General features: G+C 44.5%; 1 protein-coding gene across 1 annotated transcript in view; it reads left to right on the top strand.

Annotated features, from left to right (window-relative positions):
- Positions 1-21,668, top strand: part of RASSF3 (Ras association domain family member 3) — an 88,335-nt gene that overhangs the window by 18,681 nt on the left and 47,986 nt on the right. The window lies entirely within an intron of this gene.

Raw genomic sequence — 21,668 nt, 5'->3', positions numbered from 1 at the left:
TTCCTATTGATTCCTTTTCAGTTTTTCATTTCTATTGAAATTTTGTATCTCCCTCCCCATTTTATACATGCAACTGTGGTGTTCACTATAAGGCAAGGCATTGGATGATAGGAAAAAAGCCAAATTTATTCCGTTTGGAAAATTACTCTTGCATTCTTATTCTGTGAATAGAGTTCAGTCTGTAGAGTTTTAGTCAGACTCAGCGTACTTTGGAAGCAAATCTTCCAGTTGTCCTCACTTCCCTTGTTTTGGTTCATATCAGCAGGCAGCCTCAGAGCACACAAACGTGGTGCCCTTTCAGATGATGCTAAGCTGTTTCCTGGAGCCCCGCGAAGAGGCACTCTGGGAGCATATCTACCGTGCTCCAACCACTGATGGGCATTCAGCCCACAGCACCAAAACAGAGACTGTCTAAAGCAAAACCTCTGAAGTATTTATACAGAGGGCTTTGGGCTCTCATCACCGATTGCTTTGCTTTGTAGAGCTGCTCCTGTTGCACCACAGGATTTGCTAACGTAGGCGTAAGCTATTTGGCACAGAGCAGTCCCCAGCGAGCAGCAGCCTGATAAGTGTTCCAGCGAAGCCTGCTTTTGCTTTATCTGCATCATGACTTTGAAAACCACATGGTATGCAAAACCAGTTAATTTTGAACCAAGCTATGCTAGTAAAATGCAGAGCTGCAAAGACCATGCATGCATCTGAGGATATCCCAGCCATGCAGCGGGTGTCAGCTGAAAATGTGAAGGGATTACAGAGAACTGCTGGGACTCTATAGTATTTATGGAGAGGAATGCCTTGCTAACAACCTGTGCAGTCCTGCCAGGCATGGAGTACTTTGGTGCACCCACAAGTGGTCAGATAGGTTCACGATCTGGAACACAGACACACTGCTTGGCTTTGCTAATAAGCCATTAGAGCTCAAAAGCCTGAAGAAGCCTGAAGTTTGAGGTTCTTCCTGTATATATGCATACATTTATGTACACGTATATTTCATTGTTAAAAAGTTTAGGATGTTCAATTGTATAGCTATTTAGAGAGATCAGTAAGGCTGTGGGGTTAAATACTTGTAAGTGAAGCTCCCAATTCCACACATGCTGCAAGGACCTGATGACAGAAATGATGGCTCAGGTGAAAAGGGGACATTGTTTTGCTAATTCTCTGGCCTTTAATGTTTCCCTCCTGAAGAGGCTTCCTATAGAGATTAAAGAGGAAACAAAGGATGGAAGCTCTCTGTGATCTTGCAAGGGCATTCTCAGGAAAAGCAGCGGGCAGAGCTGCCGGTGTCCTCCAGAAGTGAGCAGGGGGATGAGCAGAGCCCCCTTCCAGCTCGCCTCTCCTCCGCTGCCTTGGCACAACAGCAGCACCTTCTGCCTGGCACTGCCAAGGGCATCTGAAAGTCTCAGAAGTATGAAGCTGTTACGTGGGCTTTCACTGTTTTCCCTGTTTTTCCACCCTAGATAGATAAAAATATATATATATATTATTATTATTCAGTGTGAGGCACAGATACAATTTCTTTTCTCCTTCAGGAAGGCCTGCCTTCCCACAGAGGCTCCACTGCACTCAGATTTCCCCAAAGACAGAGGGTGGTCATGTTTGATGTTTGTCCAAGACTGTAGGGACTTTGTAAGGTATAGAAAAAGATAGAGGATATCCCAAATGACTTGGATAATAACATCCCCAGAATCACTTCAAATTGCATGAACCCTCTGTGAGAATAGGGATAGTGCAAGAATGGAAAATACTGGGTCTGGGTCGGTACTGAGGTTACCACTAATGAAACTTCCACCTCAGAGGTGAGGCAGTTTGACATCTATTTTCAAAAATATCCTCTTTGGGAAGAAAATGGACAATACAGCACAAAATATCACCATGGATATGTGCAGCTCTTGATTAATAACAAAAGCTACCATAGAGCTACTGATTTCTCTCCCATACTCACTGCTGGTAGTGGCTTGTGCACTGTAGAGTGTGCACGTTTTTTATGGCTTATATATTTCAGATCTCTATTAAACCTGATTATGCTTGGTAGAAGTTGAAAGGAAAGAAGGAAAACTGGATGACGTTCATTTTGGCAGGCTGAGCATAGTTTCATTTTTGCCAGTGACTTGGAGTGATTTCAAGCCTGGAGCTGATTTCAGTTCCAATTGTGTGTATTGCTCAGGCTGCCTTTAGAGAAATCCATTTCACATAATTAAAAGCCTTGATAAATTATATAGGCTAGAAATTAGTCCCAAATTAAAAAATAAATAAATAAAAAATTAAGATGTATCCACAGAAATTCTATTAGTGCCATCTGCAGCCTTCCTTCACAGGAGTGTTACTAATATGGCTTTGCACAGAGCCGACTTAAGAACTTCAAATTATAACATATATATTTATAGGTATACAGAAAACATAAATTGCAACTTTTTAAGAAGTCTAATTTACTATATCATATACTTGAATTTCTTTATTACTCTCTGGAAAAAAAAAAAAAAAAAGTGGCAGAAAGCACGTTATTGCATGTAGATAAGTAATTCTGACCATCTCTTTCCATCCTGTGGATCAGAAGTTTTCCATCCCTTGCCAGAAAGGGGATCTTTTGCTGGAATTCTTTTTTTTTTCTTTCTTTCTTTCTTTTTGGAAATATCTTCCTTTCCCATATGGAATTTTTATTTTGTCAGAATTTGAGACTTTTTTTATATAGTTGTCTGTGATTTCCAGACGCCTGGCAGCTCAGACAGTTCTGCTTTACCTAGCTCTCCAGGCATCCAGAAATCTTGGACATCCTATGCACAATCTTTACAAACTCACTTGGATTTACTTCAAGTCCAGTCAGTAAAGACTGCATGAGGCACGTGATGAGTGGACCTGCATCACCATACCACCCAATGGAATATTACAGGAATTCATACGTTTAACAGGACACACTTCAGCCTGCTGGCACCTGATGGGAATTTACAACCCACAGAAGCAATCACAGTTGTGTTGTTACACCACTATGGTTTTAAAAAAGTATTAAAAAAAACACACATATATTTATCAGTAAATCTATCCTTAAACTTTTTTTTCAGAAGTATTTGATTTCCATTTAAAGTCCTCGGAAAATAATGTACAGGCCTAACCTTTCAGACAGAAAGGTTCTCTGCTTAAAGGATGCATTGCTAAAATCCAGAGAAGATCAATTATTGGTTGTTTAGCAACCAGATCAACTCCAGTCAAACAGCTCTGACTTTCTAGCTACATAAAAGAAGAAGACAAGGCTTCAAATTACAGGAAAAATCTGATATTAGACCAGGGGAACATGGCAAACACACTTTGGATTTCTGCATGGTTGTGTGTTGTCATATTTAAGACATTTGTACAGTCTCCCTAGAAAACGATCCACAGTGCTTTCCCCATAATGTGTCCACCTTCAGCGTGCAATTTTGTCAGCTGTCATTATAAGATCAATGTAATTCTTCTAACATTTATTTGTATACAAACCATCCTTACCACAAATATTTTTCCACAGTCCTTTCCAATTTGCACTATCGTGGCATATATATCTGATGTAAAATACTAATTACATGTTTTTATTGCAGCAGTCTTCTTCCTAATTCAAGGATATTAATATCGTCATGGTACCTTAGCAGGCTTAGCAGAGCACAGATGATCGCACTACAAACTTAATATAAGTAATATAGGCTTGCATGTCCCATATGTTCAGGTGGTTTGCTGATTGTCAATTCAAATAACATTGCCTAATCTTGCTGGAGAAAAAGCTGAAGGAGAACCAGGCATGGGAAATGTTGTTTTCTGTGTTGTATTTGTCATATTATATGATAGACACTGAGGTGAGGTGTGGCCAGGCTGTGCCTGAGCAAGCAGGTGGAGTTGTCAATAAGCCAGGGTCCCCAGGGTTGTACCTGTGATGGTTTGCAGCAAAGAGATCAGAGCACAGTTTTTTTGGCATTTTTGGGTAGATTTTCACCATGCAAATCAGGCCAGTGATCACTAGAATGATTGGTTTTGATGGGGTATGTGTAGGCAAATGTTTTTTGGCTGACTGCATTGAAATGCGCTTGAAGAGAGGCACCTGGGGAGGAACAACCTCAGGCACCAGGACATGCTGGGGTCCACCCAGCTGGAAAGCAACATGGTAGAAAAGGAGCTGGGGGTCCTGGTGGACACCAAGTTGCTACAAAGGCTCGTGGTATTCTTGGCTGCATTAGGCAGATCACTGATGAAGCCGCACCTGCAGTGCTGGTCCACTTCTGGGCCCCCCGGTACAAGAGAGACCTGGACATACTGGAGAGAGTCCAACGCAGGCCACCAAGATGGTGAAGGGCCTGGAGCACCTCCCTGTGAGGAGAGGCTGAGAGCTGGGCCTGTTCGGCCTGGAGAAGAGGAGGCTCAGGGGACACCTTGTCAATGTGTGTGATTGTACATGTAAGATGCCCATTTCCTTGGTGATAAAACACTAGCGATAATACTGCCCAGTGCCTTACTCAGCCCTCACAACATGCAAAGAAAATGAGTGCTTGTTGGGCAACTGGTGAGTGGGGGGGTCAGTGGCAGCCCCGCAATTCTCTGCCCCTGTGCAGGCCTGCACTGACACTTCTCAAATGCTGATGAGCCATAGATGACAGACAGACAACCAGTCTTCCCCTTCTGCTGGAGATCAGCTGGCAAACGTGGTGACAGACACTTCCGTCTCTCCCTTCACAAGCTGCCTATTTATTTCATATCCATAAAGATGTATGGATATATATTCATATACCTCATCCCAAATGGAGTTATCGGCAGCCCAGCAGCTGTGTCAAAGCTATCTTACTCTATTAATCCACTGGGGTGACTGGTTTCCAAACAGGGCCCAAAGAAATATTTAATATCACACACATTCTAGTCTGCTTATTCACTGGGCTGATTTTATTTTGCATTTGAGAGTTCAGGAAGGAAGCTGGGATGGAATAATGATTGCAGGCTACTTAATTCAGCCTACATAGACCTGCCCTAAGCAAATAACCAGGTAGCAGCAGGGCTGATTAGAAGAAAAAGTCAGAAACGTTGTGAGACTTGCATCCCGTTTTCTCATCCAAATTGGCTTAAATATTCTTGGAGCTTCTCTGTCTCTTTTTTTAAACAGTATCAGGCTTCTTTTGTTTACTTACAGTGTTAGCAGCTGTTGGAAACATACAGAGAAGAGATTGCTGCTGCCTATTGACTCAGTGCAGGAAAGGCATGATGCAAAACCTTCCCTGGTGGGGAAGGAAGGTGGGGAGCAGTTTTTGATTATTTTTAGTGATAACATTGCTGGGTGAAGATATGAAAATATTTGTTCCCAGTCTTTGATCCATGTGGTTTGCCAACCAGCAGCCCCACAGACAGCTGTTAGGAAAACACGTAGAGAATAGGGCACTATGTCGTGCTGATGCAGTCGTGTTTATCTTAGAAGAACTTAAATCATTTTTTCCCTACAAGCAGGAAATCAAACAACAGCAGGTAAAGTTTTTCCTTACTGATTCAAGGCTTCCTCTATCTGCGGATGCTGCTAAAAGCTGCTACTGGGGCATTTACTTGGTAGTCAGCTCCCAGCCTTTGTCCTGATGGTCTGTCCAGAGTCCTCCTTGCCTTGCTTTCCCCACCAAGCAGTGGTCAGAGGAGCCCTCCTGTCTTCATAAGCTCAGTTTCTCTGCTGCTTGGCATGTGTTCTCAGTGGTGGTTCCTGTTCTTCCAAAGATCTTGTTGTACAGTGAAGCTTCATTCTCATCTGTGTTGTCTCACATCAGTCTGCTCCACAGGAAATGTGGATAAGAGCATACATATTCCCTGTTTGCTCTGCAAAAAATAAATAAATAAATAAATGTGTATGAGCGTGTGAAAATTCAACAATGTAGTAATGTTAATGCTTCAATGTATTTACTGGGGGAGAGGAAATTGTCCCCAGTTACTTTGTCATTTAAAAGCAATGGCAATTAAGTCATATTATTTAAATTTGTGGGGAGTACTCCTCTTGTTCCTAGACAAACCATAAAGAAGTAATTGGCTTTCCTAGGGTCAGAACATACTGGGTTCCCATCACAAATGTAGGAGACCTCAAGTAATGACTTTGTCATGTCTCCTTCTCTGTTTTTATTTAACCTATTTAACCGAAGCCTCCATTTGTGCAGCTTAAGCTCTAGTGGGGGTCTTACACCTCTGGTGCCTGTGACCTGGTCCTCTGCTGCCATGCAAAAGAAGCTGCCCAGATATGAAAGGCTGTTGTGTTTCTTCTGAACACAGAGACAAAGATAAAAAATACAGATTCCTACATGGTTTTTAGATCTGTTTTATTCAAAAAAGAATATGCTGGTGATCAGCTATTCATTTTTTATTTCCTTAAATGTTTATTTCACAAGTGGTATAACAACCCTTTCAAAAATGAGGAAAAGTCCTATCATCACTTCATTCAAGATAAACACTTTATATTGTGGTTGTGACATTCTGACTCAATCTTTCAGATTTTTGATCCAGAGATCTCTTTGCATCTTGATTGCCTATCAAGTGGACAGTGCCCTGAGAAGATAAACCTCTGCATGCCTGCCCTGGATGGATGATCTAACAAAGATAATGGAGAAAATCTTATTTGCCCTTTAACTTTGAGAGGAACACTTTGATCATGAGTCCCCAGGAGTTCTTCAGACACATACGCCACAACCAATACCATGATCAACGGAGAGTGACAGATGCCCATTTAAAGCATTTTTCCGACTGATGTGCTGCAGTCAGCTGGATAACTGGATAAAATTATTTGCTTTGCCTCAATCATATCCTAATCTTCTCTACCTCTTTCTCTGCCAGTGCTTGCAGGCTTGTATGAAGCCAGGGTCAATCCCCTTTTAAGGTTCTCTCTTGTCTGGCAGAGTATTTGTTTACAGCTAGATAAGTATGATCATTGATTATTTTGCTTTACAATCCTCAGTGAGAACAAAGCCACGGTGATAGTTGCCATGGGGCAGCAGGATGAGGTCAGCATCCTGTCTAGGGCTGACCTCACCTAGCTGACGTCAGGATAAAATTATGCTATCTTGATTTCACTACACTTTTGTGTCACAGCAACCTTATCAAACTATTCTGCAACATTTGTTCAGGGGAAGGAAGACCTGTGTACAGCAAGGCAGGCCACTACTTCTACATTTCCTGTCACTCCTGAGCTCATGTTTAGAGGAATATTGCTCTCAGTACACACTGCATTTTCTCTTTGTACTGCACTCTCCCTGCAACCTTCCTTTTGCCATCCTGACTGGTATTTTCCTTTACAGTAACCTTGGAGAGATTCTTTATCTGCATATATGACTAATCAGTAAGGTCTTATGATTATTATAAAGCAATTTGTTGGAGGTAGGAATTAGAGCATGAAACTGGGACTGAGGAAACCAGATTTGCAGTCCTTGCTCTCCTAATGACTGATTAGATATGGCCTTCAGCAAGTCAATTTGGCCTCAGTTTTTAGATGCACTGATTTAATTTTTAGTCCCTCGCCTCCAGCTTTCTTTTCTTCCTTCTTCTAGGAGGAGGGAGGTGTTCACGGTATGCAAACCTCATATTTCGTTCTATCTCAAAAACATCTCAGTCTGGGGAGTCAGAATTGAAAAAGTCTTTGGAAATGGTGATGTTGTGATTAATGGTCCTTGCCTATCTGCTGCTCTCAGTCATGTTGAGGACACACTCTTTGATCTGCAGCATTGTGGGCACATAAATGCAGTTTGTGGCATGGCTGTTTGTCAGCGGCAAGCAGAGCTCTCTTCTGAGAACTTGACTGTTTCTGAATTTGTTTCTGCTTTACCCATAGTTCTGTGAAATCACATACTGCTGAGTGATTTATCACAGAATATTCCTGAATTTGTTAAAGAAATTGTAATCTGAAGAAGGAAGGCAAAGATTAATTCTTAACGCTGAGGGTTCTACATAGGATAAGCTCAGAGGTAACAGTACAAGAGGGGAAGGAGTAAGATCACAGGCAGCCACATTTGTAATCTATGATTTTACTGAGTACTTTATATTTTTCCCCACAATTATCAGACATAGCTAGGGACTGGAACAATTTGTTGGTGTGAAGAAATACAAGAAATAAGTTCACCTAGAATCCATATTTTCATCTCTTAACTAGTCAGCTGCTGTTTGTCCTCCTCCTCCCCCTGCTCCTCCTCCTCCTCAATCCTCTTTCTCCTCCTACTGCTCCTTCTCCCCTCATTCCTCCCTTCATCCCCTCCTTCTCCTTCTCCTTGCTCTCCTCCTCTCCATCCAACCCCAGCACTGCAGCCCGCAGCCCTCCCTTTGCCCCTACCACATCCTCCTCCCAAGATATTTTGTGCAGTGTATGCTCAAGCAAAGCCAGCACGTGTTTGGCTGAACCATCTTTCTGAGATCCTCCATCTCCCAGCAGGTGACCTGCCCCTGAGCCTGGTCCACAGCTCCCCAGAGCTTCCCTTGGAGCAGCCCCACATTTCCCCACCTGCTGGGCTTCACCCTCTTGCTGCCAGGTCCATCCGCCCCACCTAGGAGTTGCTCATCCCATTTTTTTCCTCTTCTCTCCAGCTCCCATCACACAGCATGGACCTCTCAGGGCAACCCCACTCTTGGGTGTGAGAATCATTGCATTAGAGTAGACAGTGAAAAAGGGGATGTGGGGTCCAACGGAGTCAGTGAGACCAGCGTTTTGCTACAACAGATCCAGTTTCAATAACAATTTGTAAACATCTATTAACCGTATTTTATTTTTTTTCAAAGTGTCTCCAGCTCACATTTTTTTTTGAGCCTTCTTTAGCCTGAGGTTGCCTGCTGGAGGGTGAGCACAGCGTGCCCCAGACCTCTCCTGCTGCTGGGACCAGGAGCCACCTTGCATCCTGAGCCAGAAAAAGAGGTTAATAGAGATGGGGCCTCCGAGGCTTGGGAAATGGGCCTGCCTCGATCCCACCCATCCCCAGACTACCCTAATCAGAAGATGATTTGGCAGTTGTCCCTAATGCTGGGGGCTGAGGCAGCATTTCATAGGCAAGTCCTCCAGACTGTACTGAAACAAAGTGCGTAAGGGCAGTATTTCCTGGTCATTCCACACTCTTCCTCACACTTTCATTTCTTTTGAGTCACCTGTGGTTTTTGGCTGCAATTAATAAGGAAAAAAAATAAAAATCAGGCAGTTCTGCTGTAGTTAGATTTGGCAGTTTCGCCCGTTACTTCCAGGAATTATCTTTGTGTCGCAGATACGCCCTCAGTGCCAGCTTTAGGAAAACCTTCCACCTTTCTGGCGCTTTAATGAGGAAACAGATTCCTTAGGAAATTGCTTTCCTCCAAGAACAGCCCCTTCTTTACAAACGCTCTTGCCACAGTCTTCTGGAAATGTCTGCATTGGAAATTCACAATATGCTGACCTGAAAACCATGTCAGAGGCCGCCCCCCAGAACCTGCTGGCCGGGGTGCTGGGGCAGCTCGCTCTGCTCCATTCTGGCAGCCCCACAAACTCTGGCAGTGCCTCTGTGTTTCAAACGCTCACTGCCACAAGCCTCCTTTGAAAAGCTTTGCAGAGTTTTCCTGAGTTAACTTAAAAGCAGGTATTTGAAAGAGACACATAGTTTTTTAAAAAGCTTCCAGATCCCAATAAAAAGAAGGTGGATGCCCTAATGCCTGCAGCAAAGAGCTCTTTAGAGTTGGTGTTATGTGGTGTTTCTGACTTATTTTGAGGTCTTCAAATAGAGCACATACTCACTGCTTGCTTTCTGAGCTTGCAGTGCAACCCATTTTTCAATGCCCCCTGGCCTCTTAGGGTCTGGCCCTGCAACTGCAGGCTGAGGAGGTGGTGAAGGAGGCAGCATGCTGCTGACAGGAGCGAGCACTGATCAGTGCAACTCAAAGACAAGGTGTAAGAAACAAAGGCCATCCCTTCTAAAACAAAAACCACGTGTTGCTTTTGCTGGGTGCAGTGTTTTAACATCCAGCCTTGGCAGGATTGCCCGTGCCACCAGAGCAGATCCGCGGTGCGGGTGGCACCTGGCAGTAGGCAGTGCTGGCAGCTCCCCCGAGCACTTTGTGTTCCTCTCCTCCAGGGAGGTTTCCAGCTCCCGACCAGTGACATCCACCTTGGTAGGGCTGCAGCAGTACCAAGCCTGTTTTCCTCCTGGGGAGCTCCATTTCGCCCCGAGGGATGGCTCAGCGTGTCAAGCAGCTGCTCTGCTGTGGCAGATTTCAGCCTGGTGCTATTAAAAAAAAAAAAAAAAAAAGTATCAAAATTGGTTCCAGTTTATCCTAACAATCTAAGCCTTAAACTGAGGCAGTTCAGCAGCTGCTTTGTGAACAGCTGAGCTGTCTGCAGGGGGGACGAGGAACCTCTGGGAGAGGGGCAGATTGGATCGATGGCCGAGGACGAGGATGACTGCTTGTATCCAACCTACATCCCCAGCCGGTTGTGGGACAGATCTCGGTGTGGTAAAGAAAATCAGAGCTGTGGGCAGTGTCCTCGTGAATTTGTACAGAGCATTTTTATGTCAGCAGCAGAAGAGAAAACATGTTGAAACAAAATGTTCAAATGTTGGTGGAAAACAGCTATATTTAGCAGCTCTAAAAATTGCCCAGTGCAAGACATAAAGGAAATGTCTGTGGCAACCTACACTCCTCTGGTTTCACCTGTTGTGGTGTCTCCTAAGCCTAGAAATATCCGTAAAATAAGTAACAAAGCTGCTAAAGCTTCCCCAGAAGAAGCCCAAGCAGACTAAACCCACTTGCCGAAGCAGCTCTTGCTGAACTACGAACTGACCTTGAGCTGTGTTGATGTGCTGTAATCCAAACCATCTGCGCTCTGAAACAATTAAAGCCTTCAGATCTCCGAGGAGTTTCCTTCCTCTGATTATAACTTATGTGCTGCGGTAGGAGGCAGAGGTAAACAGCCAGTTAGCGCCGGCCTCTGCGCCTGGGTGATTTGGCGGCACCATTCCCATCTGAGGCGCCTCTCAAGGAGGGAGCACGGCACAAGCTCTGCGCCCAGCGCCGGAGTCATAGGTTGCAAACCAGCCCAGGCTGGACGCATCTGCTTCACCTCCGCCGCCTCCCTCCCCCCAGCTTCTCCTTTGGAGATGAGGGTGTCTGTGGTTTTCGAGGCGATTCTGTGAAATAGGGGTCAGGCTGTGGAGGAGGTACGCGATGTCCTTCTTCAAAGCCTTGTCCGTGTGTCCCGCTGGCCCCCTCCTCACGTCTCAAACCAGTGAGACTTCTGCTAGCGAGCCTGTGGCTGCGTTGGAAGAAGAAGGACTGGGTAAAAATTACAAACTCGCTTCTGAGTTTGGTTCCTTTACCACAAGGATTTTATATCAGTTTCCAGAAGCTCAGCGTTTGCACCTCTCTAAAGCCTTAAAAAATCAATCTATGGCCATGACATCAGGGCTTGGACATCGCTGTGGTGGGAAAATACCAGACGCTCGCTCTGTAGGATCTCTCTGCAGTTTGTTATATCCTGCAACCGGCGACATTTCACATTAAAAGCACGGCAGTGTAAAACTTATTTTTACATCTTAGGCCACTATTTCTCCCTATCCAAATGCTGACAACATCAAAATTTTGGATCCTCAGTGATCCACAGTGAAGAATAATCGCTCAGACCTAATAAAATAGGAAAAGACTTTTATTTTGTAAGAATAATGTTGTTGTTTTCCTGATGTTGGAAAACAAGTTTAAAAATATAAACATAAGCATTGACCATAACATTTAATTAATTAAATATTTCAATTTTAAAGGTGAGACTGAACAGTAATTAGTAGATGTAGCACAGCCTCCAAGCCAGATGTGACTCTGTCTGTGCTGCTGGAGGCCTCCAGCCCAGGCGGTGATCCCTGGCTTCCAAGCAGGCAGAGCAAAGCAGCTCTGGTCCTCTCTTCTCAGAGCTGTCTCCCTCACGAGCAGGCTGTGTGCCCACATACCTATACCTGTAGATGCCAAATGTGACGCCTGTGGTTTGACAGTTCAGAGGGGAGGCTGTGGGGCAATATTTGCTGAGATGGGGTGAGGGGATGATGAAGAGCAGAGGAAAGCTGGGGTGTCCACGCTGCCACGACAGGGTGATTTCTGGAGCTAACGGGAAGCATATGTGGGTTTGCTTGGAAGGGAATGCATGGATTCACTGTAAAAGAGGTCCCAGAAATAACTAATGTCTAAAACACGTTATCAGAGCACCAGACTAGAGACCGAATGGGAAAGCTGAATTATTCAACTGTGTAGGTCCAGCTCCTATAAATTCAACATGATATTATGCATATTATATATAAAAGACTACCAACAAATAGGCAGAAGTATATCAAATGTCAGATTTATGGTTTCCTTTGTGACCTTAATACTGACCTGTGGCCAGCTGGTGATAGAGACCAGAGAAGTAACGAGGTCTTGGTCAGGTCCTGCACGCAGGGCAGAGGGGCTGTGGTCAGCCCCCTGAGGCATTTCCCAGCTGAGAAGCACTTCTCTTTGAGACCAAAACATGTCCCATTTGTATTTTGTTGTTTATACTATCATGTCTTCTTGTTAATGAACAAGCTAACAGTAAGCAACGCCAGCTTGTCCCACCTCAGCCCAGGGCTCAGGCTTTGACCTCTTCACCCGCAGCCTGATGAGATGGCAGCAGGGGAAGGCATCAAGAGCTTCTTCCCCTCGGGGTGGGAAGGTGCTCCTGCTTCATCTAACTGCAAATGTGCTTTCTTTCCCCTGGTCATCTTTTGTTTCCCCCCCCAAACTGCTGTTGCTACATTTGAGGTAGGGGAAAGCAAGAGCTGCACAAAAGCCTCTCACCGCTGCGTGGCCCCATGCAGCCCATGGCTCTGCTGGGCTTCTCATGGATATGAGGCACCTACCACATCTTCTTCCCTCCATACATGAAGCCAGGAGGCTGACTTTAAATCAGCTGAATTATGGATTCAAGATGCTGAGCATATCATTCCACTGTTTTGATATAAAAAAGGAGCACCATATTTTCATTTTTTTTTCTCTTTTCTAGCAATATCTTCTCAGCCCTGATACATATGCTTTTCTTAGCTGTCCTTTCATCTAGTGTACTTCTCCCTTAACTTTCTTTCTTTTTTTTAAAAAAAAAAAAAAAAAAAAGTATATTTTTTCTCTAAATCTTGCCTCAAAATTAGAAACATACATCCCAGCTTTCCTAGACATGTGTTCTTTTTCTACCCAGAAATGCATCTGGCCATTTGTTCTGTGATTTTTCAGAAATTCTGGATAAAAAAATCTGTCTGATTCTTACTCAAAATGCTACCTTTTTCTTTGCTTTCGATTCTGGCCAACTTGCCTGTTTCTCACTTCTCTTTCTTAATGGTCCCTGAACTCCTTCCTGTCTCTTGCATGAGGGGAGGAAGAATATGACAGCAGCGGTGGGAATCAGGAAGCTCCTAGGCTGGAGAATGGGACATGAACCAAATGTGAAAGGCCAGATTTGGCTCAAAGAGAGCCCTGTCTAGGGTATGTTTTTCAAAGGTGGTCACATCCTCCTGGAAGTGTGAAAAAATGTTAATCATGTGCAGCACCACAGAAGTATAAGGGGAAAAATAATAATTACCTTGCATTAGCAGCTGGCAGCTCCTCTGCTGCCTGCTGGGCTGGTGGCTGGGGGGCAAGCACGGGGGAGCCCCGATGTGTCCCCAGTGCTCTGGCTGGCTGGGCACACATGGGGCCCTGTGCTGAGGCTGAATTTGACCAGCATTTCAGCAGCAAGCTTCCAGATCTGTTGTCCTGTCAAGCAGCACTGGGATATTTGTCCCAGTGGATGGTTGTCAGGAAGATCTAGAAAGTCCTCAACTTGGGGGGACAGCTTCGAGGGGGTCTTTACTATCTGTCACATCCAGACGTGCTATTAAACAGAGTAAAATGACATTTCTAGACAGGATGACAGGCCAACTTGTTGTTCTTTGTCTAGGAAATGAGAATGTGGTCTCGATTCCCTGATCAGAAGGCCCCTTCCCCCAGCGACTTACCCGTTCGGGGACAGATGCGGGGAGTCGGGTTGCAGCTACAGTGCATTAGGCCTCACATTTTCGTGGTATTCACAAACATGTTGAGCTTCCACAGTTGTGGTTTCTATACTTAAAACAGAAGGTCCTAGTTAATTTTACTGCCCCGAGTATTTTTACATACTGCTAACAATTAGGAAGAAAATTAAAAGTCGGAGAATGCCCGTTTTCCGTGCTCTTTATTATAGAATATTTCCTTAATGCTCTATTTTCTCATACAGCAGCTCCGCCGCTCACCCTGGCAAGGCCTCGGTGCTTACAGGGAATTAGATGGCAGTGCTCCCAGGCCTCTAAGCTTCCTTTATGCCAGCCTTTACTTATACTTGTGTCTGACTACTCACACCAATGGGCTGTGCGAGCGAGGATGAATTCTTCACCTGCTTATTGAGCCAGGGCTTTTGGACCTGGATGCTGACAGACTTGTGGCCTGGCGCTGCTAGGGCTGGCTATATCTGAAGATAAAAAGCCCATTGCTGCAGGCAACAGGCTGCCAGATGTAATAGCACTGCTCTCAGCTCTCAGCTTTCCCTGGTATTGGCACATCTACTGATCTGTCCGTGCCACAGAAATCTGGTCTTGGGAAGGAGATGAGGGGGATGGCGAGACTCACTCCCTGACATTCACACAGCTCTTTGAAACCCTCTGGTTGAACATGTGACAGACATATGAAATATTTGTTCTTCATTTGTAGTGTGAGATCTACCCTTTTATATCTGCAACAAGAAAGTGTCTGCATGATAATGCATTTTATAGTCAACAGAAAGGAAAATTGCTAGCAAATGTCTCTGTTTCGGAGAGCACGTCTGCCTGACAGGGTCACGTGTACCCTGTAAGTAAAATGCACACAAGTACGGTTGAGAATCGCTTTATGAGCCCCATCCAAATCCTCTCAAAGGCAATGTGAAACTTTCAGTGGGTACCCACAGCAGTGTCTTCATGTGGCAGAAATACCCCCCTGGTGAAGGCTGTACTTCTAGTCTGGTGCTGGACCATCCTTCGTCATCTCGCCAAGCTGGATCAGAGACATTCACATCTCTCTGGGATGAAAAGGGTTATTTCTTGAATATTCTGGGAAACTGTCAAACTCTAACCAGGGGATGATGGTAATCCCAAAACTGTCAGGAAGGGAGCAGGTTTATCTCTATAGCTTTACATTGCCATCAAAAGTCTCCAATCCTCCAATTTAAAATGTCCACGTTTAAAATCGCGAGTAGCTCCATTGCTTTCAGTAAGACTGTGCATGTGGGTAGGTGGCCACATGTTTGCAGCATCGTAAAAAAAGAAGACAAGCACAATCTCCTCTTTCCGTTCCCTTTTTATCTCCCTTCAAAAGAGCGTGAAGTCTGACTGCTCCCAGCACAACGCCAAGATGGGATGGCTGGGAGCCTCCTCTGGGCTCTGTTATCTCGTGACTGATTTAAGCTAGAGAAATCAAGACCAAGATCTGGGGCATGACTGTAAGTGTGTGAACATGTGAGCACGGAAGAGATCACATGGGTTATTTTTAGTTTCCAGGTATCCCTTCATTTCGAGGATTTTGATGAAAGAGTTGCACTAAGGGGCTGAACAAAACTAAGCATTTTAGGAGCTGGAAAAGGATTCCTGGTAACACTGCCCAAAGGTTGTATCTGTCCATGGCAGACGCACATCCCCACCACATTTCTTCACAAGGCAGCGGAGGGAGGCTGCTGAACTGGTTCCTGCTTGTTTTCAGCCTGCACTCGTGCGCCTGTGAGGCTGGAATGCCCTTGTTTGAATTAGCAAGTCACCAAGTATGAATCAAAGTGTAATTGTCATTGCTGCCTGTGGTACTAAACAGACCTGAGCTATTAATTCAAGACAAATGGGAGAAATGAGTAAACAGAAAGTTTACTGGTCTGTGGAAACTACAGGCCTGAGTGGATGCTCTGTGCTGGTTATATTTCAACTTTATTGCTTTGCTTTGATCATTTGAAATTACCACTGTTTTCAGCTGGAATTTAGGCAAACTAAAAACACATGATTTCTGAATTAATTATTCTGATTTTAAAAGGGTATTCTGTTACAAACTGTACTTCTTCCTCTGCGACTTGTCTTTGCATTGTTTTTGCTATACAAACAATTTGCTTAATGAATATCATGGAATAATTATATTTTGCTACAAAAATGTTACAGATAAGCCAAATTCAAAACATTGTTAGGCAGGAACTCTTTGATTTCAGTCCTAAAGCATATTTGAAGCTTTAGTATGTCCCACAGGGACTAATCATAGGTAAAGCTATGTGCGTGGTCAAGCCTTTACAGGATCATGACCAGCACTTGCAAAGACATGTGAAAACAGAAAATGAGAGGGGGAGAGAGAACCACAGGACTCCAGATGTGACCAAAATGGTTCCTGTAGCAGCCAGGAGCTAGAGGCATCTTGCAAATTCATAGCAATTATAATTAGAAATACCGCGCAGGTCATTAATGGAAATCTTCCTGGAAAACACTGGTGAAAACAGGAAAGGTGAAAATAATGCAATCTGCAATCTTTCTGCAATCTGCAGAAAGCAGAAAAGGAGGCAATCTGGCTCCTCCCTTGCCACTGAAGTTGAATCCAGCCTGGCCATGAGAATTGCCAAGCCATCAGCTTTTTCGCTGAGGTCACATATTAGTACTTTAAAGGCTAATAGATTTTGAAAATATTTGAAATTTGGCATATTCTTAGTTCCTTATTGTCCTCTGGCCAAGAAAAAACAAATGAGAAGCTCTTGAGATCTCTGCACTACTGTTTGTATTTTAATAGAAAAGCAGCGTGAAATGTTACAGGGCTCTCCAAGTCCATGCCCTATCTTGCTTTTAGCTTTCCTGCTGCTTTAACACGCTGCCTTTTGAAACAGCCTGGCCAAAATCTGGTGAAAAGACCAAGGCTTGTGTACAGACCGGATCATTTTGGGCCTTGGCAGCCACAGCAGCCATAGCGGTGGAGCGAGTGTTTGCTCAATTTCCCATTTTAATGAGCTCTCCGAGTTTCTAAGTCAGAGGGCTGAGGGGATGTTTTAGAAACATGTAAACACCATGCAGTCACTGATGGAGTTAATGTAAACTCTATAGCATGTTTTATCAGTTATCCTCTTGTTTAGTCTGGGAGAGAGGAGAATGGGGGAACAATGAGACCTCAAATACCCAAAAGGTTGCTATAAAAACAGTGATGGATAGCTCTCTCTTTGTTAATGATTTAAATAAGATGTTGAGATAGTCTTTCTAACTCCAATAGGTAGCTAAAAAACTCTGGGACAGATGACCTACAAGGGAGATGTTACGCTACCACATGTGTTTGAAGAATGGCTTAGCCAAGGTCTGCAGGGATGCTGCAAAGACCTTGCTTCTTTCTTAGAGCAGGGGTTGAATTTCCTGAACTTCCCCTTGTAATCCCGTTCAACCATACATCCCTATGGTATTGTGATCACTCTCATAAAGTGACATTTTAATGAAAATAAACAAAAGAAGCTGCAAAACCTTGTGACGCAGTCCACCTTTATGAAATTCAGTATCTATTTCTAAGGGTTATTTCAGCTGTGGTGGTGGAAAGTCCTAATCCTTGCCAAATTAATAAAATTATTCACACCCCTTTTGCCATTTAGGAAGCTTAGCTTTAATTTCCAATTTCTGAAAGCTATACCCGATGTTTCATTTCTCTAAACTGACTCCCCAAAACTACAAAGTATCTTAAAGCTGAATTTTATCCTTGAATGTAGTAGTGATACTAAATATTGTTTTTCCTCTTACATAACAAATAATTGTTTATCACTCAGGTTATAGTCACCTGTGATTGCTTTTTGTTAATACTTTTTCCACATGAATTGTGTTTTGGAACACAGAGTGCCCATTACTATTTTTGATTGTATTACTTGAGTCACCACTTTCAAGTGGCTTGAATGGGCTAGAGTTTAAAAACATTCTGACATTCAACCTGCGTCACCAAGCTTCGTTAAATAAACAAAAAACATTTTGTCTTGTTTTCTTCACAGGTGCATCTGTAGCACTGCTTGCTACTTGAACTTCATTGTTCATTTCAATAAAAAGCATCTTCATCCTCTTGCCAGCTGTCTTTGTGATCATATGGTAGCTGATTGCCAGCTTAATTTCTCACTCAATTTAATTATTTCTTGGAATGAGCGATCGAAAGCTTCATAGTGCTTGTCTGTGTTTTAAATCTCTCTCCTGTGCCACATTTTGTGGCTTCTAACTTCATTATTTTTACCTAATGCTTCATTAATTCTCCTTAAGAACAAGCATGCATTCAAAAACCTTCTTACTAACTTTATCTTGAGACCTGGCTGTCGTTGTTTACAACATGCAGCATTATTTCTTTGGTTGACTATTTAAGAGGCCTGTCAGAGGGGGCTGAAAATAATCCAAGGCTGGTAGCCTACGGGTTTCTGTGCAGCACCTAATAAGCAAATAAAGAGCCTTGGAAGAGTCATACCTATGTAAGATCAAGAAATCCTTTTGAGAAAGTGGAAAAGTGGGAGAGACCTTAAAAAATGGACTGAGTAGCTTGGGAACAGTAAAATCCATGGGGGAAGTGTAACCATGCATCAGGGTGTTGCCTGGCCTTCGAGTCCCACCAGCAGAAGACAGAGCCCCCTCCAGCTCCCAGTTAGAAAGCCTTGATGCTTAACATCCACCCAGTCCATACTGCAATGTAAAAGGACAGTAACCTTGGAGAGATGGAAGCTGAAAGTAGATGCCTAAGGAGGACTTATTTCTCATTTTAAATCTTCTGGAAGTTTTAGTGGGTATATGGCATTAATTATAATGCAGGTGGTGTTTAAAGTGGCCCAGGCAGTAGTATATCAAGTGACAACATATTGTTGTGCTTTAGGAGGACAATCTGTGATTGTTGGTGCTGTTCTAAATAAAACATAGGCCTGATAAATTAGCAGATTTTATCTGAGCTTCATTAAGCTGAATTACTGTCCTAATAATGCAGTCTGTGGGGTGATATTTATGCTTCTGTATGTTGAGTCTTTTAGCTATGACTAGAAAGCACTATACTGAAATGACAGTTCTGCAAACTGAGATCACCTGGATTAGTTTAAAATTCATTACAAGAAATATACCTGTAAAGTAGAATAGGGAAACCAATTAATTTTTAAGTAGCAGTCTTGCAAAATACTTGATAGGATTTGCATACATTATTGCAAGCACCAAGCAACTCAAATTTGAAAGGCATCACTTCTGTTTGGACTGTCATATGAATTTTTTGATTCAGTGTCACATCTGAAAAAAAAAAAAAGAGGACACTGTCAAAATTAGTAGGCTTAAAAACTGAGCTCTATTTGAGGAGTGAATTCATATACGAAGATATATCAAAAAAGAACTTATATGTATTTCCCCCCACAGTTTTCACTGCAGCTGGAGAAAACTGCACTGTAAATCTTCCAGTGTCATCAACAGAAACAATGCTTCACAGACAAGGTGAATGTCACGCCCTGCTGCCCAAGAGCATATAAATTGGAGCCCAGGACTTGCAACTGATACTGCACAGATGGACTGAAGCTCCCTTGTGGCAGATTATTGTCTCAGCAGTCCGTTTAGCGAGCTCGACGGTCCACCCACACACGATGGGTTTTGAGGCTGTGGCTAAGCAAACAGGCTATGCACACAATGCCTTTTGTTGCTGGGGTGTCGGTCAAGTGTGCCAGTGGATAACATTTAAAAACACCTTTGTAGATGGAAAACAGAAATCCCGTCCTGCAGTGCACCCAACTCACTTAAAACCTTCACCGTGATCATGATCATAGTTAGGGGCCTTACACCCCAAAGGTCCAAAAGCTGGGGTCAGTGGGTTTTGGACAGGTTCAGAGGCAAGTCCAGCAGATCCCTAGTGGGACTGCCTTTTGGCCTGGGTCTGGTCTCAGCAAGCCAGATAGCACAAAGCTCATTTGTTTCAAGCAAGCATTTTAATACCAGTTGCATTCAAGTAACTTGGCATTCAACTCAAAGCTATCTTGAATACCGTGGAGCTTTCCAGTGCCAACAAGCAGGCTCAAGATCTGACACATTCACATCTACACTCTTAAACTTAATTAGTTGTTTTTAAAAGCTGTGCTATATTCCAATATGCCAGATGCCAAGCTCAATACAAAGACCAATCTGAGTTGATGAGATAGTAAGGATTCAGTACCCCTGGCCAGACTAACTGCTTTTAGCGCTAGGCATGAGTTGTTTTGCTGGTGCTGAGGTGATTTGATAGATGTGTATGGCATAACAGTGTGGGAAGAGCACCCAACTGACCCCACTGGAGCATGGGGACTACTGGATCAGCCGCACGCAGCTGGCGAGGAGTTTGAGAAGGGCCAGCACGATGGGGACAGGGGAAGAGGGAAAGGAGCCGTCAGCCGATGGCATCCCAGCCGCATCCATGGCCAAGTGCCAAGGCCATGGGAGCCGAAGCGCTGGAGCAGACCAGGGCTTGGCAAAAACACACTTTCACACCCATTTAAACTAACCCAAGGCCGTGCTGCTGCCAAGAGGTGCAGCCAGCCCTGCCTCGGCTGCAGACCCCACTCCAGGCCATGCTTGTGACTCACGTCTGTTCCCCTATGGGATCACCAGCACGGGGCAGGTGCTGGGACTGCAGGGCTGAGGGCCTGCAGGAAAGGCAAGCCTGCTTTTTCGGGCAGCTGTGTGGGCTTAGGAAGCCGTACCTTAAAGCCAGTATCCTGTCTCTGACAGCGACCAGCGCTAGATAAATTAATGGAAGATATGAGAAGCCCTGAAACAGGTAATTACGGAGCGACGTGGCCTTCGGGCATTGTCTGCCACTTCCCCCGCCAGTAACCGAGCTTGATTTATGCCCTGCGCCGTCCCAGAACTCCCATGTTTTTAAAACACGTTTTCCAGCCGCGGTTCTGGATATTCCTGCCATCCCTGCGCTTATCTCATCTCTGCCAAGTCCTCACAGGCATCGCTGCGCATCGCGTCCCGGGGCCATGCATTCCTCCTGCCCGAGGTCTGCGCGCCCATCCCCGCCGGGTTACTGCTGCTCAAGCACTGCCTGCAAAGTCTGAACTCAAATGTCACCGGGGGAATAAAGCAAGAAAGGCAATCATTTGTTACAATTATTTATTAGCTGTGTTTATTACACTGTGATCAACACGCTGAGGGGGCCGAGAAGCGCTTGGGCGACCTTATCGCTCTTTATAAGTACCTTAAAGGAGGCTGTAGTGAGGTGGGGGTTGGTCTGTTCTCCCATGTAAAGGTGACAGGACGAGGGGGAATGGGCTAAAGTTGCGCCAGGGGTGTTTTAGGTTGGATATTAGGAAGAATTTCTTTACTGAGAGGGTTGTGAGGCATTGGAACAGGCTGCCCAGGGAAGTGGTGGAGTCCCCATCCCTGGAGGTCTTCAGAAGATGTTTAGATGTAGAGCTTAGGGATATGGGTTAGTGGGTACTGTTAGTGTTAGGTCAGAGGTTGGACTCGATGATCTTGAGGTCTCTTCCAACCTAGAAATTCTGTGATTCTGTGACGGTGACGGGGCTTCAGCCACCTCCAGCCCGCTCCTGGGCTCTCGCCTCACTCCGGCCTCGCTGCTTTGAGCCCCAGCCCCCGGCCCCGAGCCCCGACCCCCGAGGGATGCCCCCGGGGCCGGGCGGATCCCCCACGTCCCTCAGGGCCGGCCGGGAGGAGGCGTCGGCGGCTGTT

The sequence above is a fragment of the Anas acuta genome, chromosome 1 (assembly GCF_963932015.1).
Source record: "Anas acuta chromosome 1, bAnaAcu1.1, whole genome shotgun sequence".
Lineage (NCBI taxonomy): Eukaryota > Metazoa > Chordata > Aves > Anseriformes > Anatidae > Anas > Anas acuta.
Note: the sequence above shows the minus strand (reverse complement) of the source record. Positions and strands in the feature narration are given on the sequence as shown.